We start from the raw sequence: 25,467 nt of genomic DNA, 5'->3' as shown, positions 1-25,467 counted from the left end.
CATGCAACTAACTTTTACTACCAGTGGTGTGAAATACTCATTATTTCTTAGTGTATTAGAAAGAAAAATAGGCATGAAAGATAACATAGAATATGTTATGCAGCTATTATTCTTAGGACAATAATAAATTCTTAGCACAATAACCATTTTGTCCATGTGATTCTATTTATTGACTTGTCATATATTTGTTTTTTTGTTTTGTTTTGCTTTGTTTCTTGTTTGTTTTTATTTGACAGATAGAGTTAGACAGTGAGAGAGAGAGACAGAGAGAAAGGTCTTCCCTCCATTAGTTCACCCCCAAATGGCTGTCATGTCCAGCACTATGCCAATCCAAAGCCAGGAGCCAGGTGCTTCTTCCTGGTCTCCCATGCGAGTGCACTTGGGCCATCCTCCACTGCCCTCCCAGGCCACAGCAGAGAGCTGGAATGGAAGAGGAGCAACCAGGACAAGAACCCAGCACCATACGTGATGCTGGCGCCGCAGGCGGAGGATTAATCAAGTGAGCCACAGTGCCAATCCCCTTGCCATGTATTTGTTAACTCATGAACTCCTTGAGTATAATATCCAACACATTGTTATGTACCACATACTTATATTAGTAGACTGTATGCATAAGCATGCACATACCCATATATGGATATACATATAATTACTTAACAATGTACTTCACAATTTTTGATTGCTTAGAGTAATGCAAAAGGTAAATAACAAGCCATGTTCAAGTAAGTAAAAATGCTTTCTGCAGTGATTTTGTAGGAATTTATAAAAAGAATTATTGGTCATTGAACTTCATACTAGCAGGTTGATGTATATGTATATATATATATATATATACACATATTTTTCTCCAGAAAATATAATCATTCACACAGCACACATTTTAAAAAGTGAAGTTGTTAAAATAATAATTTTGAATAATTTAGAAATTTATTATATTATTGCAAATAAAATATAATTTTCATCGAACAGGTTTATCATTGCAAGATGATTAATACTGCATCATCGCAGGGGAAAATGTTATTCAGTCATTGACTCATTTCATAATATCCCCCAACTTACGTTGTTTTGGCCTCTACTATCTTATTTGATGTACTCAGTACGCTCTTTGACTTTAAATGGGACATAATAAAGAATGGTTCATTTGCCTGTCCCTGTGTAATGGTTAAAAGCATTTTTTTTTCAAAAAAGGGTTTTCAAAATTTCCCAGTGCTGAAATACTGTACAAGAAATATGATAAATGTAGCTGTGAGTTGAAATGCCCAGGATAGGAATTAAAATCAAAGTCACCTCTAGAGGTGTGATGTACAAACAGCTGACTAAGGATTTCTTGAGATTCTGCTGTCTTTTTATCCATATAATGATCTTGGCACAGACATAAATCTATCATTGACATACTTGACCTGTCCTAAAAGTGAAATATTGCTTTTTATGATATAAAATGTCAATGTCACAGTTGAATGCGGAAACAGAGCCAAAAAGGAATCATCAGGGACAAATTCTACAAAAATTGAAATTTTAGGGTGAATTTCTACTGTTTTTCTATCTGTTTCATTTTCTGAATTATAAGATCCTTACATGATATGGAACCTTGCACTGAATGGTAACAATGTGTCACATATTAAGATAATTCAGCAGATTGATAAAAATAATTCCAGTAAATTAATTGACTCTACTTCACCTAAATGTACAACATTTCTATTATCCTTGCTTTTGACATTTTCAAGTCAAAAAAATGTTAAATTTTCAGTTCTTAGGTCATAACTTTTTGTTTTCAAGTCAATAAGATAAATATTACTGGCTACAATAGACTATACTTTAGCTCTTATTTTTCTTTGTGGAAGTTTCATATTCGCTATTCTTTTTTTTTTTTTTTTTTTTTTGATAGGCAGAGTTAGACAGTGAGAGAGAGAGACAGAGAGAAAGGTCTTCCTTCCGTTGTTTCACCCCCTAAATCAGCCGTTGCCACTCTGATCCGAAGCCAGGAGCCAGGTGCCTCCTCCAGGTCTCCCATGCAGGTGCAGGACCCAAGCACTAGGGCCATCCTCTACTGCCTTCCCGGGCCACAGCAGAGAGCTGGACTGGAAGAGGAGCAACAGGGACAGAATCCAGCGCCTCAACTGGGACTAGAACCTGGGGTGCTGGAGCCGAAGGCAGAGGATTAGCCTAGTGAGCCGTGTCGCTGGCCTATTACTTCTTAAAAGCTTTTATGTTGTCACAGCATATTTTTCATTGCAGTGCTTCCATGCCAACAGAGAGGTCGAATGTAAGCTGCCATTAAATGTGTTGTGTATTAAAAATGACTTTCAGGCAAATAAAAAAAGCAGGAGACTTTGATGCTTTGTATGCAAATGCATTTTCTGTATGCAGTTAATCAAAATAGTGAATAACTTTTTTTTCAAGAAATTCGATTGTGCATTTTGACTTTGAACGTGCAAAGTTCTGTCTCCTTTCTCCTTTTACTTTTTATAACACATTTATTAGGATATATTCCTACAGTAACCACAGAATAAACTATCACTATAGTACAAAAGAAATTTATTTTCTCACACTTCTGGAGGCTGGAAGTCGAAATCAAGGCCACATTCTGCCTGGAGTTTCCTGTAGAATATGCTCTCATGCTTTGTCCAGTTTCTTATGATATGTACCAACAACCAATTCATTCCTGCCATGCCAGCAACATCCTGGAGCCCAGAAAGCAATCTGAATGTTGCACACTACGTGGGCAATGTGCAACCAATAACTTGAGTCATCATTTGCCGACTCCCATGGTGTGCATTAGAAGGAAGTTGGATGATGAGTTGAACTGGGACTGGAGCCCAGGTACACTAATATCGGATGCAGACATCTCACATGGCTTCTTAACTGCTGTGTCAAACACCTGTCTCTAATTATTGTTATGGTTATGTGTATAGTGTGGATGTATATGTGTGCACATGCACACAATTTCCCCCTATCCATCTGAAAGCCTACTATTTCAAGAATAAGAAACTAATAATGTATAATTGGTGATGTGTGAATAAAAGGCAATATCTATTTTCATAAGGATGTGAATGAAAATAACAAAATGAGTTTTATGATCAAGAATATCTTTCTGTAGATGGCTAAATGTTTCCTGGTAAATGTTGAAATGTATATGAGCCATAAATGGGTTCAGTTCAGCAGTTTGTGTCTTCTAATTCTTCTACACACAATACATGCTGACTAATGATCATCATCGCCTAGGATTCAGTAATATAGAAAACCAGGTGAGAAATAAGGCTGTCATCTTTGATATTGCTAACTAAAATTGGAATATATAAACAAGTACTCTTAATTTAATAAAGCATTTAAACTTTAGAAAGTATTTTTCTACTATCATTAAATGTGTAGGCCGGCGCCGCGGCTCACTAGGCTAATCCTCCGCCTAGCGGCGCCGGCACACCGGGTTCTAGTCCCGGTCGGGGCGCCGGATTCTGTCCCGGTTGCCCCTCTTCCAGGCCAGCCCTCTGCTGTGGCCAGGGAGTGCAGTGGAGGTTGGCCCAGGTGCTTGGGCCCTGCACCCCATGGGAGACCAGGAAAAAGCACCTGGCTCCTGGCTCCTGCCATCGGATCAGCGCGGTGCGCCGGCCGCAGCGCGCCGGCCGCGGCGGCCATTGGAGGGTGAACCAACGGCAAAGGAAGACCTTTCTCTCTGTCTCTCTCTCTCACTGTCCACTCTGCCTGTCAAAAAAAAAAAAAAAATGTGTAAAGGTAGGTATTTTCATCATAATATTTGAAATTTAATTTATTTGAAATGTAAAGCAATTTTGTAATACGTCTAAAGCTATGAGGACAAGGACCAACATTGTGCATTAACAAGTCCTCCTAGGATTCAGATTCATAAAAATCATAGACAATCACTTCTTTATGACACTATTGTTTTTATTGTAATTTAGGAAACTATAATTGTATATATTTCACAGAGCATAAAGTGTTGTGATAACATACAAATACATTGTATAATAATTATATCAACCTAATTAATTTATCCATTGCCTCACATTCTTATTTTTTGTGGTGAGGATATTTGCAATTACTCAGCATTTTTGAAATGTCTAATGTGCCGTTGTTAATAATGTTCTCCACACTGTGCAATAGATCTCAAACAACAACAAAAACAAAACCCTTGGGACTGGTGTCTTCAGGAGAGACTTCAAAAAAGGAGTTACACATCTAATTTATCATTAGTCTCTCTAGGTTTTCTTTTCTCTTTTTGTTCCTTTCTTTTCATTTTCTTTGTCTTTTCTTTCCTCTAAAAAAAGATTTATTATTTATTTGAAAGTCAGAGTTACAGAGAGAGGTAGGGACACAGAGAGATGGAGTTTCCATCATTGTGTTCACATCTGAGGTGGCCCCAATGGCTAGGAGACAGGAGCTTCTTCTGGGTCTACCATGTGAGTGGCAGGAGCCCAAACACTTGGGCCATCTTTCACTGCTTGTCGCAGGTCATTGACAGGGAGCTGGATGGGAAGTGCAGCAGTCTGGAAGGCCATATGGGATACCACCATTACAAGTGGCGGCTATTACCCACTGCTCCACAAAGTTGGACCCATTTTTGATCTCCTCTAATTCATTCCTCAAGTGCTTGTAATGACAGGAGGAGGGGAGAACAAAGCCAAGAGAGCAAGGTAATCCAGGTCTCCAACATTAGTGGTGGGAAGCAAACACTGGAGCCATCACTGTTGCCTCCCAAGGTCAGCATTAGCATGAAGCCGGAGTCAGAACACAGAGTCGGGTCTGAAACACAGGCACTCTGATTTGGGGTGTCAATGTGGTAACTGGTGGCTTAACCAATAGGCCAAATACTCACCCCTCTAAGTTTTCTGACAAGATGCTACCTTTGCACAAGCCTGCTCCATAAAATTTTGGTGAAGCAGTTCAGTAGCCCAGGAGCAGCCCTGGAAAAAAAGATGTAGGATTAAGTTGTTGGAAGTGAGATTCACAGAACTTAAGGGATGAGTGTGCAGAACATGCAAATGAAGTCAATCAAGTCATGAAATATGGAAATACAGAGCTTTGAAATTATCAGTACTTCTCTAGATTGCTCTTTTTTAAGGACGTATGTATTTATTTGAAAACACAATGACATAAAGAGTGAGAGGGAAGGAGAGAGAAAGGGAAAGGTAGGCAGAGAGAGAGAGAGAGAGAGAGAGAGATCCATCTTCCATCTGCTGCTTCACTCCCCAAATGGCCCCAAGGGCCATACTGGGCCAGGCTGAAGCCAGGATCCAGGACCTTCTTCTGGTCTTCCACAAGGGTGCAGGTGCCCAACCATGAGGGTCATCTTTGGTGCACTCTCAGGTACCTTAACAGGAAGCTGGATCGGAAGTGGAGCAGGCAGGACTCGAATGGGATACCAGTACTGCAGGCAGGGGCTTAAGTCTTAGGTTTCATCATTTAAATGTTGAGAGCAGGACACAGTTCCATCCATATCATTGATTATATTGTCGATCAACAGAAGGAGCTCTAAGAAGTTTCATGGAGATACTTGAGTTCCCAAATCAGTTGACCTAAAAAAGTGAAGATTATATTTGATGGAAATGAACTCATCAGGAACTCTTAAAAGAGACAAGGTTTCTCTTGGAAAAAGAGCTTTAAAGTATGAGAGAGATTTGGATGCAAAATAAAATAATTCATAAAAGAAATAACTTTTTATATAAATATTTCCACCTAGAATATTCTAAAATGCATATTAAAGTATTTGAGTCAAATTTTTGGTAGAAATTTGTCATAAAATATAAAAAAATGCAAAATAGGAGAGAGGTAGGCATTTTGCACAGTGCCTATACTCTGCTTTGGATGTGTGTAGCCCTTATCAGAGGGCCTGGGTTAAAGTATCCGTTCTGTTCCCATTTTCAGTCTTTTGCAACTGAGCACTCTGGGAGGCAGCTTTTGACTGCTCAAGCTCTTGGGACCCTGCCACTCATATGAGAGAACAAACCAGGTTAAATTCTGAGCTCCTAGATTCAGACGGACCAAGTCCCAGCAGGTGCAGATATTTGGGAAGTAAACCAGAAGATAGAAGGCATGCCACTCCATCTCTCTTCCACCCATACCAAAAATTGAATTTTAATATAATAGCCAATAGAAAATTCATTTTTGTTATACTCAGATCATTATTCCCTAATTTATGGGGTTTTTATTTGCTATTTATTCCATTTTCCTCTTTTATTATTTTTCATTTCATGCTTCTTCTTGTGAATCACCTCTTTATAGATTTTGCATACATATATGTGATTTTTTTCCATTTTTCACATTGAGTCTGATATGTATATACATATTAAACCTATTTATTCCATTTTATGGATTATAAAATCTTATTTCCCAGATAGCAACTTATTTTGTTTTCTTTATTGTATATTTGTATAGTAAATATTTGAATTTTGATATCTTTAACCATCAGTTTTCCTGAAGTTTTGCCCTTTTTTCTTTCATTAAGAAAGTCTCTCCTACTGTGAAACCATATGGCATATTTGGGGTTAAAATTTCATGAATTATAATACATTCTGAAAATGAGCAAATTACAGTAAAGATAACAGCTTTTCAGGATGTGTAACACACCCACATGATTACAGCCTGAATAATTATGAGTAAGATTAACAGCAGTCAAGTGTATCTCCAATTCTTCTTTCTAGCTGTTATATATCCTAGTGAATGTTGTCCATTCTCTAACATAATAGATTTGTCCTTCCAGTTGCTGAATTTTACAAATTGAATCCTTTGTTGTTTCAAATTGTAAATCTGTGTTTTTCTACACTCTGATTTGCATCCTTAATGCTGCATAATTCCATTTCTTTTCTTAAGGGGTTTTATGGACCTAGAATGAGGCTGTATCATTAGACATCTTTCCAAATACAATTGTTTCTTTATTTTTATATTTTCATGATTCTAGTTCCAAGATTATGCACTGAAGTGTGTTGTAATTGTGACTTTCACATCTTTTGGCTCACAGACAGGATTCTTTTTTTTTTTTTTTATCTTTTATTTAATGAATATAAATTTCCAAAGTACGACTCATGTGTTACAATGGCTTCCCCCCCCATACCGTCCCTCCCACCCACAACCCTCCCCTTTCCCACTCCCTCTCCCCTTCCATTCACATCAAGATTCATTTTCGATTATCTTAATATACAGAAGATCAGCTTAGTATACCTTAAGTAAGGATTTCAACAGTTTGCTCCCACACAGAAACATAAAGTGAAAAATAATAGATGATTTTTTTTAAATGATGATGAAAACAGATCAGACCTATTGTCATGTTTAATCCCAGTGAGAGTCAAGTTGGGAATTGATAATTTCTTTTCTTTTTTTTTTTTTTTTTACAGAAGATCAGTTTAGTGTATATTAAGTAAAGATTTCAATCGCTTGCACCCCCATAGAAACACAAAGTGAAATATACTGTTTGAGTACTCGTTATAGCATTAAGCCTCAGTGTACAGCACGTTAAGGACAGAGATCCTACATGAGGAGTAAGTGCACAGTGACTCCTGTTGTTGACTTTACAAATTGACACTCTTGTTTATGGCATCAGTAATCTCCCTATGCACCAGTTATGAGTTTCCAAGGCTATGGAAGCCCCTTGAGTTCTCCGACTCTTATCTTATTTAGACAAGGTTGTAGTAAAGTGGAGGTTCTCTCCTCCCTTCAGAGAAAGGCACCTCCTTCTTTGAAGACCTGTTCTTTCCACTGGGATCTCACTCACAGAGATCTTTTTGCCAGAGTGTCTTGGCTTTCCATGCCTGAAATACTCTCATGGGCTTTTCAGCCAGATCCGAGTGCCTTTAGGGCTGATTCTGAGGCCAGAGTGCTATTTAGGACATCTGCCATTCTATGAGTCTGCTGAGGATCTCACTTCCCATGTTGGATCACTCTCCCCTTTATTTATTCTATCGGTTAGTGTTAGCAGGTACTAGACTTGTTTATGTGCTCCCTTTGACTCTTAGTCCTTTCATTATGATCAATTGTGAACTGAAATTGATCACTTGGAATAGCGAGATGGCATTGGCACATGCCACCTTGATGGGATTGAATTGGAATCCCCTGGTATGTTTCCAACTCTACCAATTGGGGCAAGTCAGCCCGAGCATGCCCCAAATTATACATCTCTTCCCTCTCTTATTCCCACTCTTATGTTTAACAGGGATCACATTTCAGTTAATTTTCAACACTTAAGAATAACTGTGTGATAATTACAGAATTAAACCAGTCATATTAAGTAGAACAGAAAAAAAATACTATGAGGGATAATGTATTAAGTTGTCCATTAGCAGTCAGGTCTATGCTGATCAAGTCACCATTTCTCATAGTGTCCATTTCACTTCAGGAGGTTTCTTTTTTGGTGTTCAGTCAGTTGTCACCGATCAGGGAGAACAGACAGGATTCTTAAAGATGCCCAAACAATAGATTGTGAAAGACAAATCCACAGATAATCTGATGCCTGCATGTTACACAATGAGTGTCCACCGATTGCACTTTTAAAACTGCATTCCATTTTGAGAATACTGAGGTAGTTTGACACATTCACATAAAACCTGGACAAAAATCATTTTAGGAACTTGATACTGGAGTTTCATGCAAGATTGTGTAACCAGGATTTAGTGAAGTGGGGGAAAGTAAAACAAAAATATATAGTTTTAAAGAGTATTTTAATTAATGTGCACATTCTTAACAATTGATATTCTTCAGAGTATTCCCTCCTTTCATTGGCATTACTACCATCAATGATGAGCACATAAATAAAAGTCAGTCACTAGTATCATCAGTTGCTTAAATTTCCAGAATTGAATGCTGGTCATGTCAGAATTTCTACTAAAAATTTCCAGCTCTCTGTTCATTATTTTTTAATTTTCCTTGTTAAAAAAATGCCAATCAATTTAGTGCTGAAATTATTTTGATGTGATTTTGTCCTACCACAAAGGAAAGTAATGAAGGAGACTGAAGGAAAATAAAATAAATAATAGGGAACTGAATGCTAAAACTTAGAATTATTCTAATTACATGTTTAAAAAAAACACAAAAACATAGGGGCCAGTGTTATGGCGTAGCAGGTAAAGCCACCACCTGTGATGCTGACATCCTATAGGGGCCCTGGTTGAGTCCTAGCTGCTCCACTATGTATACAGCTCCCTGTTGATGCTCCTGGAGAAGCAGTGGAGGATGGCCCCATTGCTTAGGCCCCTGCACTGCTGTGGGAGACTTAGAGGAAGCTCCTGGCTGCTAGCTTCAGAGCAGTCCAACTCTGGCTGTTGAGACCATGTAGGAAGTAGACCAGGGGATGGAAGGTCTCTGTCTCTAAATCTCTCTCTGTAACTCTGCCTTTTAAGTATAAATGAATCTTCAAATAATAACAGAAAATGGTAATGATGATAACATAATTTAGAAAGGCAATCCAATTGGTAAGCCTTATGAAGTATATGGCATCATCTGAACAACTTTAAATTTTATGTGGGAGATTATTAAAGGTAATCTAGGAATCAAGTTTTTTTTTTTTCTAAATTGAATTAAGTATACAAAGAAGAAGAAATACAAAATGTAGTGCATATCATTAAAATTTTGGAGAAATGTTTTGAGCTTTTTATGATTCTCATTTAGCCATTTAATATTCTCTCTCTCTCTCTCTCTCTCTCTCTCTATATATATATATATCCTTCTCTTTTTCTCTCGCCCTCTCTTTACCAAAATAAACTTTAAACATAACACATACTAGGGAACTGTACCTAAAGTAAGCAGAGTAGTCATCATGCTTACATATTCTTTATGTCACATTTAAGTCAATATGTTTTACTGATTATTTAATGTGGGTAGCACTTTGCTTAGGTTCACAATATTGAAAACCAAATATAAACATTAAAGGATCTTTAGAAACTAAAAACTTTATGAAGATATGAAACAACATATGTTGTTTTGAATGATTATATATTTATATGTATTTAATTTTATAGGTAAAAGATCAGAATATTGAGTGACTTGCGTCACAATTTGAAAATGAAAGAATATTCTGATAAGAACATTGAACTGTACATAATAATATGGTCACAGGAAAGAATATGTGTTCTATTTGCAGTTCATATGTCGTAATTATAATGAAGACTACAGTAATATGGCTTTATATTTTGTGTTTTCTTGTTTCATGAAATTTAATTTTCATTTTTCCCTATCAATATCTAAATCTTACTTAAGAGAAAGAAGCATTTTGGGAAGTAATAACAAGTTTATTAGACACAAAATCAAAGATCTCTATCTTCTCATATTGAAGAAAAAGGCAATTTTATATATCTCACCATCATTTTTGAGTTTCAGCATCTCCTGCCTTCAACTTTTAAAGGTATTATAAGATATATTTTACAAAAGTTTTTGGACAAAAGTGGTTGATTACAGAGGATAAAAAAAGAGATTCTGATATGTAATATTTCCCCCCACAATCAGTCAGGTGGAATGTTTTATAAATTAAGATAGTTTAAAGGAAAAATTGTACCACAGAAATCAAAGGACACGTGTGTGTGTGTGTGTGTGTGTGTGTGAACTTTGAATTTTCTTGCGGAAAAATATCAGAACTCTCAAAAAAAGGAAATTCAAACCAACAGATAACACCAGCACAATGGATAAAATATACTTATTAGCAAACTGATACAAATGAGCTAGGAGAATACATCTCTCACAATATTACTTGGGCCTTGCACTGTGGTAAAGTCGCTGTCTGTGGTGCCGACATCCCATATGGGCACCACTTCGAGCCCAGGCTGCACCACTTCTGTTTCAGCTCCCTGCTGATGCATCTGGGAAAGCAGTGGAAGGTGGTCCAAATGCTTGATCCCCTGCACCCACATAGGATACTGTGACAGGTAACTCAATAGTTTAAACTGTCTACATGGTATAACACACCCAGGTGGTTATAGACTATAGGTTATTTTGCTTGGTTGTTTTAAAAACAGGGCATGTTCTTCATAAAAATAAATGTTGGTTTGTAGCTGGCCTATTTATGGCTTCTAAACCTCTGTTTGTCACCAGAAGACACCTGTCTTCTCTAGGCTGCAGCCACAGGATAACACAGGTGGCGCCAAGGTCAGTTATGTCTTGCCTGATCCTGACCAGAACCAGGAACAATTGAATCAAATGTTTCAAAGAAAAAACGTTAAAAAGAAACTGGCTGATTGGCTATCATTTCTTGCTTTTCTACTTCAACAAGCCCACATGCATTATTAAATGACTGATAAGAAAAGAAGTTTTGCCTTTAAGCCCCCCCCCCACACCACCACCACCACTGCAACTTCTCCAGACTTGCTCTGTGAGAAGGCAGTGGCCAGCTAGCTAATAAAGACGCCTAAGTTGACCTCAAAAGTCTCACTGTGTTTTTAATCTGTGCACCCCACAACATTTGGAGGCCCCAGCGAGATCTCCCCCTGTCCCTCTTGGGATGGGCAGGCTAGCTCCAACATTGTGGCGTAGCCCAAGGAGGAAGATCAGGGGAGCCACTGAGAGACGTTCCTCAGCCCCAGGCTGACTTCTGGCACTTCGGCACAATTTCTCAGAGTCCTCGCTAAATTTAAATCACAAGAGTCTTCTGGCACCTCACGGGTGAGTAGAAATCAGTTTTCAATTTCTTCTGGTTTCTGGTCTGTGGGTAGACTCGTCTGGGGTTGTTGAAAGGCTGGACACAGCATGACTTCCACAACCAGGTCTGAGTTTGAGACGTCGTCTCAGACTTCTGGTCTTCTGGTCTTGGTTGAGTCTAATCTGTGTAAGGGTCTCTCTGTTCCTTCTGTTTGGTTGTGTTGATGTTATCATAGTCATAGAGATGGGGCAAGGATCACCCTTCCCTACTGATCCACTATTGAGCTATTTCTTGCAAAATTTTAGTGATTTCAAAAATTGCACTGCTAAGTCTTGGTTTTACTTTGAATGCTTTTTATATCCAGCTCTTCTGTGCATGAGAGTGACCGGATTCCATATATTGAAATCTGCTGGTAAAAAAAAAAAAAAAAAAAAAAAAAAAAAAAAAAAAAAAAAAAAAGTTGAGGGACAGTGTGTCCTCCTGGCCAAGTAGAAGGGGAAGGAGCCACCATCTCCTATTATTATTCGGGGCACCTCAGGAGGATCCAGTCCTACTCATCTTCTTCCTTATGGAGCCAGTCCATAGACCTCACAACAAGAGGCCAAAGACTTGAGACATCTTCTGCTGCTTTCCCAGGATATTATCAGGGAGCTGGATTGGAATTGGAGCATCCCTAACATGATGCCAGCATTGTGGGGCAGCAGCTTAACCGCGACCCCACAATGCCAGCCCCTCAAAATGACTCTTGACCTTGTGAGAAAGCACTATAGAACCCACTGCTTATGCGCATTCTGTTTCTCTTTCAGTCTATAGATTCCACTCACCTGTAGTGAATGTTTCCACACATGTGGGAAACAGATTCTGTGTGTGGAAAAATAGACTTGCATTCTGCATTCCATACTTGCATGCTACCACATTCTAATTAATATAATTTAAATATATATGTGATCTGCTCTTTGGACTGTACAGTAGGTCATATCAAGTGCTTAGTGTCAGGGACCCACCCCAGGAACCTCCAGTGGCCCCTGACTCTTCCCAGAGGAGGACCATCACCAGGGGAAGCCCAGTCCTTTCAGCCCTCCACATATGCGGAGACAGGGAAACATATCACCCACAGCCCCAGGGAACATCAGCTTCTACACAGCCACCTGTCCCGGTCCTTCATTGCAGCAAAATGCCTCTCCCTTGGGGGGATACAAGCCCCCTTTTATGGTCTGTGTCCCCTTTTCTACTAGTGATCCATGTAACTAAAAACAACAAAATCTCTCTCTTTTGCTGAGAGGCCGCAGGGATTGATCTCTCTCCTTGAGTCAACTTTCCTTATTCAACAACCGACCTTGGAACAACTGTTTCAAATCCTTTTCACCTCAGAGGAGAGAGATCGCAACTGGTGAGAAGGCCAAAACTGGCTTTGGGCAGCCTTTCTCTGAACCCATCATACTGGAGAGAGTATTTCCCTGAGCTGTCCTGATTGGGATCCAAATGATGATAGAGCTATTGAGGCTCTCAATAGGTATCGCCAGATTCTCATAAGAGGGCTATGTGCAGCAGCAAAGAAGCCAACTAATTTATCTAAGGTAAGTGAGGCCGTCCAAAAGATGGATGAGTCCCAGCAGCTTTTTTTGAACACCTTTTAAAAGCATTCCATGTACCAATGCCATCTCACTATTCCAAGTGATCAATTTCAGTTCACAATTGATCATAATGAAAGGACTAAGAGTCAAAGGGAGCACATAAACAAGTCTAGTACCTGCTAACACTAACCGATAGAATAAATAAAGGGGAGAGTGATCCAACATGGGAAGTGAGATACTCAGCAGACTCATAGAATGGCAGATGTCCTAAATAGCACTCTGGCCTCAGAATCAGCCCGAAAGGCATTCGAATCTGGCTGAAAAGCCCATGAGAGTATTTCAGGCATGGAAAGCCAAGACACTCTGGCAAAAGATCTCTGTGAGTGAGATCCCAGTGGAAAGAACAGGTCTTCAAAGAAGGAGGTACCTTTCTCTGAAGGGAGGAGAGAACCTCCACTTTGACTATGACCTTGTCTAAACGAGATAAGAATCGGAGAACTCAGAGGGCTTCCATAGCCTTGGAAACTCATGACTGGAGCATAGGGAGATTACTGATGCCATAGACAGGAGTGTCAATTGGTAAAGTCAACAACAGGAGTCACTGTGCACTTACTCCTCATGTAGGATCTCTGTCCTTAATGTGCTGCGTATTGAGATTTAATGCTATAACGAGTACTCAAACAATATATTTCACTTTGTGTTTCTATGGGGGTGCAAACTGTTGAAATCTTTACTTAATGTATACTAAACTGATCCTCTGTAAAAAAAAAAAAAAAAGAAATTATCAATTCCCAACTTGACTCTCACTGGGATTAAACATGACAATAGGTCTGATCTGATTTCATCATCATTTAAAAAAATCATCTATTATTTTTCACTTTATGTTTCTGTGTGGGAGCAAACTGTTGAAATCCTTACTTAATGTATACTAAGCTGATCTTCTGTATATAAAGAGAATCGAAAATGAATCTTGATGTGAATGGAAGGGGAGAGGGAGTGGGAAAGGGGAGGGTTGTGGGTGGGAGGGACGGTATGGGGGGGAAGCCATTGTAATCCATAAATTGTACTTTGGAAATTTATATTCATTAAATAAAAGTTAAAAAAAAAAAGCATTCCATGTGTATACTCCCATAGATACAGAAGCCCCTGAGAATAGCCATGCCATTAATGTGGCATTTGTATCCCAGTCAGCCCCAGATATTAGATGTAAGTTGCAAAAATTGGAAGGGTTCAAGGAAAAGTTTCTTTCTGAATTGGTAGAGCTGGCTCAATAACAGAGATGATCATGTTACTACCCAGACAAAAACGATGGCCAGGATTATGGCGGTAACCTTTAAAAACTGGAAAGAAACCCCAGAGATTGGGCCAGACAAGTGCCTGCTAAGACAAGATTGTCCTTAAGAAAAGATCAGTGTGCGTCCTGCAAGGAAGTCTCAAAGCTAACTCTGGGTCTGGACTTAATAAATAGTGGCATCCCTCATCAGTACGTGAATGAACTTCCTTGTTCCTCACTTTGGGTTGGCATAAAAAGAAGTCCAATCCTTGAGAAAAAATGAATACAAGATTGGTATCAGAAAAGTCCAAGTAGATAGACTGCAGGGAACTCAATTAAAACTAAAACACAATTAACAAAATAAGAGAAATCACTTTAGAAAATAATAGATATAGGGGGCTGGCGCTGTGGCATAACAGGTAAAGCTGCTGCCTTCAGTGCTGGCATCCCTTCTGATGCCTTCTGATGACAGCTGTTCCACTTCTGATCCAGCTCTCTGCTATGTCCTGGGAAAGCAGTAGAAGATGGCCCAAGTCCTTGAGCCCCTGCACATGGGTGGGAGACCTGGTAGAAGCTCCTGGCTCTTGGCTTCAGATTAGCACAGCTCCAATCCTTGCGACCAACTGGGGAGTGAACCAGCGGATGGAAGACCTCTCATTCTCTCTGCCTCTCCATCTCTCTCTGTGTAACTCTGACTTTAAAGTAAATAAATAATTAGATATAGGACAAAACTTTGCCTGTTACATCCCTAGGAAGCCTGAGCTTTGCTCCTAGTATTCTTAAGCATTCTGAATTGAAAGCAATCTCATCCCAGCAGGGTTTCTCTTTGTCCTGAACCATTTTTCCTCATGATTATCTAAAGAGATTTTATTAAACATCAGCAGCACATGCACTTTGTGTAAAGTATTCACAACATTAATGATACTTTTTAGAGATTTCTCTCACAGATGCTTATTCATAAAACAAGAACTCATGATGTTGTTTCTCCCATATGTAGGCTTCTAAAGTGTGTTCTACATTTCTTAGCACCGAATGTTTATAAATTGTTGGACATGTAACTACTTAATGTGTGAAATATAACTCAAAGTTGAATATGGTTAACATTGATCTACATTTATATGTGTAAATCAACATTGGATATAATGTATTTTTATATGAAAGACATGAAAATAGGTGAATATACACCATACATAAATTATATTAATGTAACTACATCAATATGATCATTATTCACATTTTATAGAAATGGAAGCAGAGTTAATTATAAATACAAAATGGTCATGGAAAAGTCACTCTACCTTTTAATTCTGTTTCCCACCAACTTTACGAAGATACCTCATATATATGTATCTGTGTGTGTTAAAGTTAAAACTGACATAACAATTAAAACCATTTGTAAATAAGTGTATGTGGGCAAAAATATAATGTATTTTAGTTTCATCAGAAATCTTTGGTAGCATAATAAAGGAAAATTAAGATTACAAAGAAGATTACATAATCTCAATATAAAATGTGTTGCATAATATAGTGTTTTTGTGTTTATTCTAGGAACGGATAATCAATTGCCATGATTCTACAAACATGTTAAGCATCTCAAAATTTTATACTACAAACTTTAAAGTTGAGAACCAAATGTAATACTGGCTTTGCTTACAGGAAATTTGTTTTATTCCAGTACTGCATGGGAGACTAAGATAGCAGACCCAGAGCTAACTCTCAGATTCAAGTGAAAGTGCTGGCAATCTTCAAGGCCTTAGTGAACAATCAGTGCTGGAAGCAGGCATCCCTTCCCCACAGTGACACAGCTACAAAGTTTGGAAGCACCAGGCTACAAATCAGGGCTAGAAACTTTAAAGTGCCAAACAAATTGTTAGTGTTTTCAAGGCTAAAACTTAGAAATGTAACAATCTTACTCCTAGAACATTGTAAGAGATAACTTTAGAACAGGTTCAAGGGCAACTGTTAAGGCTCAATTTCTGCTTGAAATGAAATAAGCAGGCACTCACCCAGCCCCTCCTTACTAAAGAAAGTGGAAAATGCTTCTAGTAGAACTTGAATCACGCAGAAGCATCTATCTGTGTTTTATGCACAGTATCTGGCACATGTAAGTATTTTATGTGCAAAGAGAAACAAAATATGGCCAATATAAGGAGAAAAAGCAAAAATATGACTCACAGATAATAATGAAGTTTTAAGACAATGAATGTGAGGTTACTTAATTTTTTTTTCAGAAAATAAAGATGACAGCTTTAAAGAAAATAAAGATTACAGCTTTAAAGAAAAAGTGGTAGAGGCCGGCACCATGGCTCACTTGGCTAATCTTCAGCCTGGGGTGCCGGCACCTCGGGTTCTAGTCCCGGTTGGAGCGCCAGGTACTAGTTCCGGTTGCTCCTCTTCCAGTCCAGCTTTCTGCTGTGGCCAGGGAAGGCAGTGGATGATGGCCCAAGTGCTTGGGCCCTGCACCCGAATGGGAGACCAGGAGGAAGCACCTGGCTCCAGGCTTTGGATCGGTGCTGCATGCCAGCTGTAGTGGCCATTTGGGGGGTGAACCAATGGAAAAGGAAGACCTTTCTCTCTGTCTCTCTCCCTCTCTCTCTCACTGTCTAACTCTGCCTGTCAAAAAAAAAAGTGGTAGAGAATTCCAACACAGAATTACAATATCTTAAAAATGTACTGAGCACCGAAATATGTAAAAATCTGAAATTAGGATAACAGCAGGTTGGAACCCTAGAACAGAGAGAATGATGGAATTTTAAGAGGCTAGTAGAAAATAAACAAAATTAAGCATAGAGAGAGAATAAGGAAAATAAAATTTTAAAAAATCGTAATCAAAAATTAAGAACATGTGAGCTATGTTAAGAAGTTCTGAAATATATATAGATGAAATCTCAGAAATGACTAAAGAGTGGATCTTTGAAGCAAGAATGATGTTTAAAAGGAAAATGCTTTAGAGTTGTTCAAAAGTGAAGACAACAGCAATCCACAAGTGTAAGCCTATAAAAACAACAGAGAAACTTCAAGCAAGGAAGGCGCAGTGAGAGCCATATTTATTCACAGGAAACCAAACCAAGTCAAGCAAAAATGCTGACTGCCCAAGGCAAAGAGTCAAAGTAAAGTTAACAAGTATACGGAGAACTTTATGTAGGATGCTCTAAATAATGGGCATAATTTGAGTAGCTTATAAAATAAACCATCTTAAAACTAACAACGGGCTTGACAAATGAGAGGATCCTAAATAAATTAAAAGGAAAGTGAGGAACTAGAGAGGGTACATGTCTGTTTTCACGTGCGACTGAACAGCTCATGGCTAACTGGCAATGTGTGCTTTGTGTGTATCCCTACATTTACATCTTCGCCGTCCAAAACAAAATGGTTTTTATTCTTTAGTAAATAAACTACGATTTTGTACTCATCCCTGCCCAGCAGTCTCTTACGTGCTCACTTGTTTCTGTATTTCCCAAGTCTCTAGATGCAACACTTTCTTCATGAACAAGGAGATCACATTAGTGGAAAAACATAATCATGCCATTTGTTTCAAAATCGTTGTTTATCTGATACTTTCGGAAAAAAATGAAAGCAAAGGAAAAACTTTTTTAGAAAAAATAGTCCAATAATATAAGTCACTGTGTCTGTCACTGTGTAACCCAGAGATGCTTCGTGTAGGCAGCACAGGACCTAAGCCACACAGAGAAGCAAGCCTGGGTCATCTGCACTTCTCAGTGACCAGGGTCCTCAGGTGGCCTATCGGTACACACTGCTCTCCCTTTCTCCCTCCTTCACTCACTGGCTCCCCCCTCTAAATTTCTCTTCTCTTTTCCTCAACCACAACTAGGAATCCTCCCTTCTTCATTTTTAAGAAGGCAATTCCTAATTACCTTACACTCACAAAATATGCTATACCTACCCCTGAAAATCTTTGCAGCTGAGTAGTGTTAACGCTTTCCAGCTCTTTTGTCTTTTTTTTTTTTTTTTTTTTTTTTTTTGGACAGGCAGAGTGGACAGTGAAAGAGAGAGACAGAGAGAAAGGTCTTCCTTTGCCATTGGTTCACCCTCCAATGGCCACTGCGGCCAGCGTGCTGTGGACACATCGCGCTGATCTGAAGCCAGGAGCCAAGTGCTTCTCCTGGTCTCCCATGCGGGTACAGGGCCCAAGCACTTGGGCCATCCTCCACTGCACGTCCCTTCATGGTTTAACCTTTGGAGACTTACTCAAATCTGGTAACGTTCAGTTGATGGTGATAAAGAATGAAATGTGTACATTCAATTACAAAAGGTCACACGAAAGGCTGTCTCTTCACCTCATTGCTGTCCTGCCAGGGTTCAGAACAGCATCAGGATCTGTATGTGAGCAGATGTCACTAAGACCTTACAAGCATCCTATGGCTAATTGATGGCATCAGCCCGTCCAGGGTTTGGTAGGTACCTGCATGACTGCAGGGTGGCCACAGTCCATTGCTCAGGGTCATTTGTTTTATTGAGTGAAAATTCTGTCATCAATTTTAATTTACACATCTTGCACTTGGTATCAAAACAAGATGATAGAATATTTGAATTAAATAAAAGAAATTATATGTCTAGGGATACTGAATTATTAAATCCCCCCAATGATGGCATAGAGCCATGCTTGTCACAGAGAAAACAGTAAATATTAGTAGTGATAATATTTAACCTATATACAAACATAAGTACAATGTTTAAAGAGAAAAATGTATTTAACCTGATTGCACAATACATTATGTACACATGTGCCAAGTCATCACAGTGCCCAAATGCAATTCTTATGTCTCTCACAATTCTTTTTAAAGATTTGTTTATTTATTTGAAAGGCTGAGTTACAGAGATGTAGAAGCAGAGCGGAGGGGGGTCTTACATCTGCTGGTTCACTCCCCAGATGGCTGCAGTGGCCAGAGCTGGGTCTATCCAAAGCCAGGAGCCAGTAGCTTCTTTCAGATCTCCCATGTGGATGCAAGGACCCAAGGATTTGGGCCTTCTTCTACTGCTTTCCCAGACCATAGCACAGAACTGTATAGGAAAAGGAGCAGCTAGGACTTGAACCAGAACCCATATGGGATGCCTGCACTGAGGGCAGTGGCTTTACCCACTACACCACAGAGCTGGACCCATCTCTACAATTTTTAATAGATTGATTTATTTGAAATGCAGAGTTACAGAGAGGGAAGGAGAGACAATCAGTGAAGGAGAGAGAGAGATCTTGCATCCACAGGTTCACATCTTACGTGGCTATAAACTGTGGTTGGGCCAAGCCAAAGCCTGGAGTTCCTTCCGGGCTTCCCATGTGGGTGTAGGGGCTGAAGGACTTGAGCCATCCTCTGCTGCCTTCACAGGCTCATTAGCAGAGAACTAGATAAAGAGTGGAGCAGTCAGGACACAAGCTGGTGTCCACATGCAATGTTAGTATCCCAGTTGGTGGCTCTACCAGCCAAACCACAAGGTTGGCCCCTATTACAATTTTTTAATTGAAATATTTTAAAAATGTGACATATAGGGGCCAGTGCTGTGGCATACTGGGTTGACACCCTGGCCTGAAGTGTTGGCATCCCATATAGGCGTTGATTCTAGTCTCTGCTGCTCCACTTCCGATCCAGCTCTCTGCTATGGCCTGGGAAAGCAGTAGAAGATGGCCCAAGTCTTTGGGGCCCTGCACCCACATGGGAGACCTGGAAGAAGCTCCTGGCTCCTGGCTGCAGATGGCGCAGTGCCAGCCGTTGCGGCCAATTGGGGAATGAACCAATAGATGGAAGACCTCTCTCCCTCTCTCTGCCTCTCCTCTGTGTAACTCTGACTTTCAAATAAATAAACAAATCTTTAAAAAAATGTGATCTATAAATTGGCAAGTAGTTATGGATTTCAGAATATCTCATTTCTCCCTACAACTCCATCATTTACTGGATTTCCCTTGCTGCTGGGGTGTCTCGTGTATCTTCACAATGCCACATGTCTGCTTTGCCACTCTTCCTCATCACTCCCCCATTGGTTTGCAAAACATCATGCTGAATGAAATAAGCCATTCCCAAAGGGCCAAATATCATATGTTCTCCCTAATCCTGATCCTGATCGGTGACAACTAACTGAGCACCTAAAAGGAAACCTGTTGAAGTGAAATGGACACTAATGAGAAACAATGTTTTGATCAGCCCTTGTCCTGTCAAGCAACAACTTACTATTTTATTCCTTTTAGTGTTTTTTTTTTGTTCTACTTAATACCATTTGTTGAACTCTTTAATTAACACACAATTATTCTTAGTCGTTTAAATTTAACTGAAAAGTGATCCCTGTTAAATATGAGTGGGAATAAGAGAGAGAAGATGTACAATTCGGCACATGCTCAATCGGACATATCCCTAATGGTAGAATTAGAAACGTGCTGGGGGATTCTAATTCAATCCCATAAAAGTAGCATGCACCAATGCCATCAAACTTGCTAAAGTGATCAGTTTAAGTTCATAATTGATCAACAAGATAGTATTAAGTGTCATAAATGTCATAAATTAAGTGTAAGAAATAAGACTAGTGTCTGCAAATAATAACTTATAGAATTAAAAAGGAGAGAATGATCCAACATGGGAAGCGGGATACACAGCAGACTCAAAGAATGGCAAGTGCCCTAATAGCACTCTGGCCTCAGAATCAGCCTTTAAGGCATTCAGATCTGGCTAAAAAGCCCATGAGAGTTTCACAGGCATGGAAAGCCAAAACACTGTGGCAAAAAAAGAATGACCTAAATGAAAGATCTCTGTGAGTGAGATCCCAGCGGGAAGAATGGGCCATCAAAGAAGGTAGCACCTTTCTCTGAAGGGTGGATAGAACTTCCACTTTGAATATGGCCTTGTCTAAATAAGAACAGAGTTGGTGAACTCAAGAGGCTTCCATAGCCTTGGCAGCTTATGACAAGAGCCTTGGGTGATTACTGACGTCATAAATAAGAGTGTCAACTGTTAAATCAACAATGGGAGTCATTGTGCACCTGTTCCCCATGTAGGACCCTCTGTCCTTAATGTGTTGTTAATGGTAAAACTACTACCCAAACAGTACTCTATACTTTGTGTGTCTTTGTGGGTGCAGTCTGTTGAAATCTTTACTTAGTATACACTAAGTTGATCTTCTGTATATAAAGATAATTGGAAATTAATTGTGATGAAGAATGGGATGGGAGAAGGAGTGGGATATGGAATGGTTGTGGGTGGGAGGTAGGTTATGGGAGAAAAAGCCACTATAATTCAAAAGTTGTACTTTGGAAATTTATATTTATTAAATAAAAGTTAAAAAAAAGAAAAAAAAAAAAAACTTTACAATCAGGGTTTGGGTTCCTGTCTCAGCCTCTAGGTTTCTGTTTCAGGCTCCAGTCCATGTCTTCTGAAAACATCTGGGTACTAAATGGAATTTCAATTTTGAGACATTCCTATTCCACCTCCCAACCTGTATAGAATACACCACATATTTTAGGATTGATAGATTCTTTTCAATTTAGTGATCACCATGGCCTAATCTGCTTTAGCATCCTGACAAACACATTCTCACCCTCGTTATTGCTCAGCACAAGTGAAGTCAAAGCAAACAATACACACCATCTTGTATATATCAAATTGGTAAATATCTGAGAATCTAACTGTAGCTCCTATTTGGAAGGACGTGGATGAAAGGAGGGATCTTCATGAACCGAAAGATTTAATCTCTGTAGGGGGCCGGCACAATGGCGCAGTAGGTTAATCCTCCATCTGTGGCACCGGCATCCCATATGGACACTGGTTCTAGTCCGGCTGCCCCTCTTCCAATCAAGTTCTCTGCTATGGCCTGGGAAAGCAGTAGGAGACGGCCCAAGTGCTTGGGCCCCTGCACCCACAAGGGAGACCAGGAAGAAATACGTGGCTCCTAGCTTCGGATCAGTGCAGCTCCAGTCATTGTGGCCATATGGGGAGTGAACCAAGGGAAGGAAGATTTTTCTCTCTGTCTCTCCCTCTCACTGTTTGTAACTCTACCTGTTAAATAAATAAATAAATAAAATATGTAAAATTAAAAAAAACAGATTTAATCTCTGTAGCCATGTTGTAAAGTAATTAGACAACACTATATGAATTGCAACAAGCATATAAGCTATGACTCTGTAATCTCAGCCCATAAAGAAACAGAGGGATAGTAATTATTACAGCACTGCTGTTCTCAGTGAGCTAGAATTTTTCAGTTTCTTACTCCAGGATGACTAAGAAATTATAGTGAGCACATCCTAGAGAATTTTTAATTTCTAAGGAGAGAAACAAGTCGATTAAATTCTCTACTTATGAGGAGGAACACCAGGAAAGAACAGGTGATAAGAAACATATAATTTAAGGAAATAATCACAAGTATTTCTTAAACAGCCTAATGACTGAGGTTATTATTAACTAATTTTCTATATTTTTTTAAAGAAGGGGCCTACACTGTGGCATAGGAAGTTAAGGCGCCTCCTGCAGTGCCGGCATCCCATATGGGGGCCAGTTCAAGACCCGGCTGCTCCACTTCTAACCCAGCTCTCTGTTATGGCCTAGGAAAGCAATAGGAGATGGCCCAAGTCCTTGGGCCCCTGAACCCTCATGGGAGACCCGGAAGAAGGTCCTGGCTTCTGGTTTTGGATCAGTGCAGTTCCGGCCATTTGCGGCCAACTGGGGAGTGAACCAGCAGATGGAAGACCTCTCTCTCTGCCTCTCCTTCTCTATGTAACTGACTTTCAAATAAAATAAATAAATCTTTAAAAAAAAAAAAATCTTGCCCCAAAGGGGAAACCTGATGAAGTGAAATGGACACTATGAGAAACAGTGACTTGATCAGCCCTTGTCCTGACTGTTGATGTACAATGTAATATTTTATCACTTTTAGTATTTTTTTTGTTCTAATACTATTGGTTGAACTCTGTAATTAACACACAGTTATTCTTAGGTGTTTAAACTTTAACTGAAAAGTGATCCCTGTTAAATATAAGAGTGGGAATAAGAGAGGGATGCGATGTACAATTTGGGACATCTCAAACGGACTTGCCCCAAATGGTGGAGTTAGAAACGTGCCAGGGGATTCCAATAGAATCCCATCAAGGTGGCATGTACCAATGCCATCTCATTAGTCCAAGTGATCAACTTCAGTTCATAATTGATCACACTGATAGGTCTAAGAGTCAAAGGGATCACATAAACAAGACTAGTGTCTGCTAATACTAACTGATAGAATCAAAAAGGGAGAGAACGATCCATCATGGGAAGCAGGATACACAGCAGACTCATAGAATGGCAGATGTCCTAAACAGCACTCTAGCTTCAGAATCAGCCCTTAAGGCCTTCAGATCTGGCTGAATAGCCCATGAGAGTATTTTAGGCATGGAAAGCCAGGACACTCTGGCAGAAAAAAAAAAAAAAAAAAAAAAAAAAAAAAAAAAAAAAAAAAAAAACCCTAAATGAAAGATCTCTGTGAGTGAGATCCCAGTGGAAAGAACGGGGCCATCAGAGAAGGAGGTACCTTTCTCTGAAGGGAGGAGAGAACTTCCACTTTGACTATGACCCTGTCAGAATAAGATCGAAGTCAGCAAACTCAAAAGGCTTCCATAGCCTTGGCAACTCATGACTAGAGCCTAGGGAGATTACCGACACCATAAACAAGAGTGTCAAATTGTTAAGTCAACAACAGGAGTCACTGTGTACTTACTTCTCATGTGGGATCTGTCCTTAGTGTGTTGTCCAATGTGAAGTAATGCTATAACTAGTACTCAAACAGTATTTTACAGTTTGTGTTTCTGTGTGGGTGCAAACTGATGAAATCTTTACTTTATATATACTAAATCGATCTTCTGTATATAAAGATAATTGAAAATGAATCTTGATGTGAATGGAATGGGAGAGGCAGCGGGAGATGGGAGGGGTGTGAGTGGGAGGGAAATTATTGGGGGGAAGCCTTTGTAATCCATAAACTGTACTTTGGAAATTTATATTTACTAAATAAAAAAAAAAACTTCACTTATAGCAAAATTTAGTATTCTCAGAGCAGATATCACACATTAAAGAAAAGTGGAAGGGAAAAAACAGCAAACAACTATGTAACAATAATGAATAAACAGCATAGAATAAAATAAAGAAGCAGAAACTCCAGCCTGAAATGAAACATATCTGCAGGACATGCGAGAAATCTTCATACAATATGAAAATCACATTCCTAAAGCTGCTTATATGAAATACATGAAATTTATTCTCTTTCTATAAAGCTAAAAATTAAAAAAGGAATAAAAGTGGGAAATGTAGAGTTGTAAAAAAGAGATATTAAAATATCATAAACGTAAAATTAGAACCAGAAAGAAATTAAAGTTTAAAATGTATTAATTCGTTAAATGCTTATAATAAGGTAAAGATGAAAGAAAGGAAGATACAACTAGTTACACAATACTACTCTTTACAAAGAAACCCAAAACCATGCAGCAAAGTGCTGATTAGTTTTCTGCAGAAAAGTGATTTAAAAAATCAACAATTGCTCAAGAAATATCACAAGATGATTTCAAAATGTTCTTGGGAAATGGGATTAAAATGTTTCTTTTGGTGTAGAAATATTTGAATTTCATGCATAGCTTTTTTCATAATTCACATTTTCCATGAAATTTGTGAAAACCACTTATATGCATGAATTTAAATTTAACAACCAAATAAGCTTATCTCTTATTTTTTTCTTTCTTAACTTGTTGCATGTGAGGTACTATGGGGTGTTTCAATGCATGTATCCACTCTGTAATGTCCAGTCAGTATAAATACATCTGCCTCTTCAAATATTGAATATTTCTGAACGTTGAAAATATTCAAAATCCTCTTACTATTTGTAATAAAATACAGTACATTAAAATTATCTATGTTTACCTTAATGCATTTTCCATGAACTTGTGCCCTAATATCCATAGAATGAGTGAAGAAAGGAAGTTTGAAATGAAAGTAGTTCAGTTATTCAGAAAATGATAGAAAACAGTGACAAAAATTCATAACCTCCAGCGATATTTTTATATTAGATAAAGCAAAATTCTTTACGTACTC

The 25,467-nt window shown here is 38.9% G+C and overlaps 1 long non-coding RNA gene across 1 annotated transcript in view; it reads right to left on the bottom strand.

Moving 5' to 3' along the window:
- Positions 1-4,321: 4,321 nt before the first annotated feature.
- LOC149122320 (uncharacterized) overlaps positions 4,322-25,467 on the bottom strand; it is a 40,402-nt gene continuing 19,256 nt past the window's right edge. Inside the window, exon 5 of the long non-coding RNA XR_016220258.1 lies at positions 4,322-5,528. This is a non-coding gene — a long non-coding RNA (uncharacterized LOC149122320). The remainder of the gene's footprint in view (positions 5,529-25,467) is intronic.

The sequence above is a fragment of the Oryctolagus cuniculus genome, chromosome 14 (genome assembly GCF_051225735.1).
Source record: "Oryctolagus cuniculus isolate XC-2025 breed Fujian yellow rabbit chromosome 14, ASM5122573v1, whole genome shotgun sequence".
Taxonomy (NCBI): Eukaryota; Metazoa; Chordata; class Mammalia; order Lagomorpha; family Leporidae; genus Oryctolagus; species Oryctolagus cuniculus.
The sequence above is the reverse complement of the archived record's forward strand: the minus strand, read 5'-3'. Positions and strand labels throughout refer to the sequence as shown.